Source organism: Poecilia reticulata, chromosome 5, assembly GCF_904066995.2.
Source record: "Poecilia reticulata chromosome 5, P_reticulata-male-v2, whole genome shotgun sequence".
Taxonomy (NCBI): Eukaryota; Metazoa; Chordata; class Actinopteri; order Cyprinodontiformes; family Poeciliidae; genus Poecilia; species Poecilia reticulata.
Genome location: NC_088834.1, coordinates 10,914,584 through 10,921,432, shown reverse-complemented (window position 1 = coordinate 10,921,432; position 6,849 = coordinate 10,914,584).

The following is a 6,849-nucleotide window of genomic DNA, read 5'->3' as shown; positions in this document are numbered from 1 at the left end:
ATGTAGTGCACTTGGTGTGTCACGAGTAGAAATTTAATTTTTTCTTACTTGCACATAATAATAATAATAATAATAATAATAATAATAATAATAATAATAATAATAATAATAATAATAATAATAATCTGAATTAAACTACATTAAAATATTTTTCCTCTTTTGAAAACGGTAAAAGAATGTGTACGGCAATTTACTGACAGGAGATGGCGCTGCAGACCCTAAAATAATCAAGTCTATTTGAAAGACAATCGAATTAATAATAATAATAATAATAATAATACATTTTATTTCAAAGGCGCCTTTCTGGCACTCAAGGACACCGTACAATAGTAAAAACTGTGACAGAAACAAATAAAATGTAACAAGTAAAAGTAGATAAAAATAAATAAAACAAAACAATGTATCTATATAAAAACTATGTAAAATCAGGCAAACCAATTGTGTCATGTGGAAAAGGCAGATCTAAAAAGGTGTGTTTTGAGTTCGGTTTTAAAATTTGATAATGACTTTATGTTTCTAAGGTATGGTGGTAATGAGTTCCATAGTTGGGGAGCAGAGCGACTGAAAGCTCTGCTCCCCATGGTGGTGAGACGGGCAGAGGGGACAGTGAAATGGATTGAGGAGGATGATCTGAGGGAGCGAGAGGGAATGGCAATATGAATAAGATTTGAAAGATATGGTGGGGAGAGATTGTAAAGGGCCTTGAAAGTGTACAGAAGAATTTTGTAATCTATGCGGAACTTGGTGGGCAGCCAATGGAGTCTTTGCAGGACAGGAGTGATGTGGTGCATGGATGGGGTTTTGGTAATGATACGGGCAGCTGAATTCTGGACCAGTTGGAGCTTATGAAGAGATTTCTGGGTGAGACCAAACAGAAGGGAGTTGCAGTAGTCCAGGCGTGATGTCACAAGACAGTGAACAAGGATGGCAGTGGAATGGGGAGTAAGGGAGGGGCGGAGGCGGTTGATGTTGCGTAGGTGAAAATAAGCCGAGCGGGTTATGTTATTAATATGAGACTGGAAAGACAGGGTGCTGTCAAGGATGACACCCAGACTCTTTACCTGAGGGGAGGGAGAAACGGGACAGTTATCAATTACAAGACTGAAGCTTTTGATTTTGGCCAGAGTAGATTTGGTACCAATGAGAAGAACCTCTGTTTTATCACTGTTAAGCTGAAGCAGATTTGAGGAGAACCAGGATTTTATTTCAGTCAAGCAGTCAGTAAGCGAAGATGGTGGGAGGTTGGAGGCGGGCTTACTGGAAACATAGAGCTGGGTGTCATCCGCATAACAGTGGAAATCAATGCCATACTTGCGGAAAATATTGCCAAGGGAAGGAGATAAATAATGAAGAGAAGGGGCCCTAAGACAGATCCCTGTGGAACTCCTGATGTGACAGAGGAAGGCTGGGAAGAGAAGGTTTTGATCCGAATGAACTGAGTGCGGCCAGAGAGATATGATTTAAACCAGTTTAGAGGAGTCTGAGTGATGCCAATAGAGGAAAGTCTGTTGAGTAGGGTGGTATGGCAGATAGTGTCAAACGCTGCACTCAAATCAAGTAGGATGAGAATGGACAGCAAGCCGGAGTCAGCTGCCATAAGGAGGTCATTGGTGATTTTAATGAGAGCTGTTTCTGTACTATGGAGGGGACGAAAACCAGACTGAAACAGTTCATACAGGTTATTGTTGGATAAATAAGTGTGAAGTTGGGATGCTACTACCTTCTCAAGAATTTTGGAGATGAAAGGCAAGTTGGAGATAGGACGGAAATTATTCAGATTATAGTGATCAGCACCAGGTTTTTTTAAGATAGGGGTTATGGCAGCAATTTTAAATGAAGCAGGAACTGTTCCAGTGGAGAGAGAGGAGTGAATAATGGCAGAGATAAGAGGGAGTATGGATGGGGCACAGGCTTTAACCAGGACTGTGGGAAGGGGGTCAAGCAGACAGGTGGACGACTTGGATTTGTGTATAAGGGTTGTAATTTCTGATGTTGTTGGGAGCTGGAAGGAAGAGAAGGAGTGGGCTGGAGGAGAAAGTTCAAGAGTAGGACACGGGAGGGTTGTGAGCTGAGATGCTGGTGGATCTTAAGAATTTTACTGTCAAAAAATGACATGAGGGAATTACAAAAATCAGTTGAACACAAATATGAAGGTAGAGAGTCCGGAACTTGAATGATGTTCTTATAAAGTGAGAATATTGACTTGGTGGAGCCTTCATTTGAACAGATTAAACCAGTGTAGTAAAAGGATTTGGCTTGAGTGATACAGTCCTTATAATGTAATATGTGATTTTTGTAAATGTCTTTATGAACAACTAGTCCAGTTTTCCGGTGGAGCCTCTCAAGTTGCCGTCCTTTGGCCTTCATGAGCCGAAGTTCAGGAGTAAACCAGGGGGCAGAACGAGCAAAAGAAACAGATCTGGTTTTTAACGGAGCAAGAGAGTTGAGTATTGAGTGAAGACCAGTGTTGTAATGTGAGACCAGGTCATCAAGGGTGGTTGAATTTAGAGTTGAGTATATATTGTCCATGAGTGAATTGACGCCAAAGGAGAGAGAATTTAAATTAATATCCTTAATGTTACGGAAGGAGATAAGACGGGAAAGCTTAGTGATTGAGAGAGGGAGACAAATATTAAATGAGAGGAGGAAATGGTCAGTTATGGCAAGTTCATCAGCTGTACAATCAGAGGGGGAAACACCAGAACAACAGACTAGATCCAGGACATGACCCCTAGAATGAGTGGGAACATTGATGAACTGCTGGAGACCAAAGCTCTGGAGGCAGGATGAAAAGTCTTTAGTCAGAGAACTATTGCCATTAAATGCTTAGGACTTTTTATGCTAGGAAAAGAACAGTTCTAAGTAAAAGGAGTATTATTCATTTCAGATCTTAGTTTATTTATTTCTTATTATTTTATTTATACCGTGTTTGATATTTGCAGTTGTGTTTTATTTTTAATTTCTGGAAATAAGATGCTTTTTTGTAAATCGAATTAGTATTTGTGCTCATGGCAACCAACTCCATTTTTTTCTAAGTAATAATTTTTGCGCTTTACATTGCTTGTAGCAAAAACTGTTTTTACACAGGTTTTTAAAACCTATAGAAAAATGTCTGTCATAATGGCTGAAGAGAGTCAAGAAATTCTTCCAAGGGTGTTTCAAAAATTGGGGGAAAAAATGCATGTAAAAATTTGTGTAAATTGTGTGTAAAACATGCTAACATTATTATTAATGATGCACAAATAGATGCATGTTTTGTAGTGTTCTCTAATTGTACAACCTATAAAATCATATTTTTCTTCTCTTTTTTTCATAAAAAATGCAAATAAACTCTCGCTTTAAATCACTTTCTCTCGTTATGGCCTTTAAAGTTTATTGACAAGGTAATTAACCAGATGGGTTAGTTGCTACTATTAGACAGTAACAGATATTGTGTCTTTTCCATGTGGAGTAAACATCTTATTTTCTATCTTATCCTGATTTTTTCTTCTGCTTATATTCCAGACCCTGAATTGTTGATCTGCAATACGTCCACACCAAAACAGCATGTGTTGTTTGAGAGGTGCATCTTAAAAATGTATTTTCTGAGTAATCTGTTATAATCTGGAGCGGTTGGTTTACTTCACAACACTAGGTGGAGCAGCGGGCAGTGTGTGTCTTTATTTTAGAGAACCAATAAGCAAGTTTACAAAACGTAATTTTAGCTTAATGAAATTTAGTCATTGATTCGGAGTGGCATATTCCATCCTCTTTAGTGTTCAGGGTGTTCAGGGTTTTATTTCAAATGAAAAATGCTGCCTGTTTTCCAACAGCAAACTCCTGTAAACTTGCCAAATATTAGTTTTAATATGATTGTTGACTTAAAAGTGTTTAAATTGTTAATATACTAACTCCATGACTCCACTACAGGCTACTGCAGTTTATTTTAGTATTCACTGAGTCACTTTAGGCCTGTAAGGTTTTCTGTTCAGGGAATTAAAACAATTTTTTTTCTTATCCTTACTAGCTATTGAAATAAGGAAAATGTGACATCACAAAAATAACTCTATTACTTTCTACAATGACCTAATTGGGTAGTTTGTTCTCAAAATCAATAATATGAAGTAATTCTTCTGTATGATCCTTTGAATGTGGCATTTGTTTATTAAGGTTTGAAAGCATTTTTTATTATGGACTTAATGTATAATGGATTACATTTACTCTGGTATACAGAAGCTTTTATGATAGATTCAGGGACTTTAACTTGCCCAGATTATGTTTATAACACACTGCTAAAACTTGGTGCCTGAGAGTTGGAATAACTCAGCATATGTCTGTAAATTGCAGCCGGACATCTCCATTCTGGTCTGATCTGTTTTAGCCCTATGTAATTTATCTAAACCAGGCTAAGTAATGCAGCCACTTCCTTTGTAGAGAGAAGCTTTTTCATTTTCCTCCTTTTTCTATTTGCCTCCCTGCGGTTTAGTTATCAGCACTGTTGCGTAGCAGTAAGAAGGGGTTCAATTCCCTGCAGGAATTTGTCTGTGTGAAGTGTGTATGTTCACCACATGCATTAACTGGTACTCCATGGGTACTCAAGCTTTTTCCTAAAATGCATGATTGTGCACTTTCTAAAACTGGTCTGAGGTAGGAGTGCATGGGTGTGTGTCTGTATGTGAAAGGTTGAATGTCTTTTTATGGACCCCTGACTTGTCTATGCTGCAAAGATTAAGTGTGTATACAGAGTGAATAATTATTATTTTTTATTTTTTTTTTATTGCTTTAACATCCTTCTCATCCTAACCGAGACCTTTATGTTGCTTCTAGGGTTTCTTTTCATGTATGTTTCGCTTGGAGTTTGTGGAATAAATGGTTCACTGAAGATTATCAGTTGTATTTAATGCTGTCCATCTGTGAGTAATATGTCTCATTGAAGATTAGCCAACTGTTAAGAATTGATGATCTTTCCAGATGTTTATCCTACTCGGCAGTGTTTCATTGCTCCTGAAAACATCTTTTTCTGAGGTGTTAAACTCTTCTTTGTGATGTTTTATTACTGTCGAAATATTCATTAAATCTAAAAAAAAATTTAAAATAGCACCACTATTTTATAAAATGATAACCATTTTCTTTTTTTTTTGTCCAGAGTAAAAAATGTCCTTTGATTTTTTTCCATTGCTGTTTAAACAAGCTTTAGTCACTTCTGCCACAAACATAGTCCTGACCTCATGGGAACATCGGTTTCATCACAGTATCATATAAAATTATAATTGTCCCTTAGCTGAATTAATGACTCATAATACTGCTAACATGTGATCCAGTGAAGCAGATCATTTGCATAAATCTGTATAATTAGACACTGGTATTCTTCTAGATTACAAATTTAGTAGGCAATTCTGTGCAGCATATATCAGATAAAAATAAGATTGTCTCATATTTTTGGACAGATTAGATAAACTGTGACAAGACAAAAACTGTTGACATACTACACGTAAAAACATAAACAAAAACTATTACATTTTTTGGTTTGATTCCTCCCATGATATGGTGAAAAAAGATGTTTTGCTTATTAGCATTCACATAAATTGTGATTTTGACATTTGACCTTCATGGGGCAGGAGACCCATGTTTATGCATTTTGCTGTAAAGACCCTCCTCCCTTTCATCACAATAGACCTCGATATTAAAGCATTTCTCCACCAAGCAGAAAGGCAGTAGATCCCTCAAATACAGAGCAAAGAAAACACATTGAAGTCCCAAAGATGTTCTTTATTAATTACTTTGACTTGTTAGAATAGCAGGAGAGTTAGGTAAATGAATAAAAATATTGTGAGTGGTCACTGCAGACATATATTCATATTTTCAAATTCATGGGAGGTAGACTTGGAAAAACTTCAGGAGGTTTCCTTAGTTACATGTAATGGTTGCTGATTGGCTTCTTATACATTTCTAATAGTATTTCTGGCAATTCATCCTTTATTCTGAGCCACAGTGCTTTGAGGTTGGAAGCTGTTCCTTCCATCACCCTAATCTTTATCTCTCTTCACAAATTCTCTATCAGATTCATTCGGGACTCCTAAGAGGCTGATCCGTTATGCTAATATTTCTTCATATCAAGAGAAGCGTATTGGCAATACCTGAAAGATTGTGACAGTGATTTATTTTGATATTTTTGTTGTTGAAGAACTGTCAAAATTATGCGATGGGTGAGAACCTTTACAAATTTTTCCAGTACAATGACAACTCTTAGTGTTTGAAAGTTATTTGGTTTTACTGTATGTTGTCGACTGTTAGGTACAAACCAAAAAGATCCATGCTAAATCCAATTAGTGCTCACAAAATGATAACAGGAGGTTAAAGTTACTTCTTGGGACCAAAACCTCCAAACATCAGCGCTGAAACTTACAAAGAATCCATGAGAATGTAAAATGAAATATTCAGGGGATGTCCAGGGTTTTTCTGCTTCACTGCAGGCGGCACAGCAGCCTCTACCTCCTCCCAAAAATCACATGAGTCACTGTCACCAGCAAGGAGACACACAAACTTGGAGGGAACATCTCTCCACAGCTGCAGCACTTCCTACATCTCCAATAAGCCAACCTGTTTTCCATTGGCTCTTGTCACACCGTGAGATTGACTTGTGGGTGGAGACCAAAGGAACGTCATCGTGCTTGGGATTTTTTTTTCAGCCTCCCTCCCTGCTGCTTCCAGTTTTACACAGCAATGATGGGAAATGAACCCACAGTACAACGTGTTTCCTTATAAGGAAGAGCAGAGCAGAGCATTGCTCGATGTAAAGTCAATTATTTACAGTCAGGCGAGGGAACGTCATCTCCCCCGATGTCAACAGTACAGGTTTAGTTGTTTTGA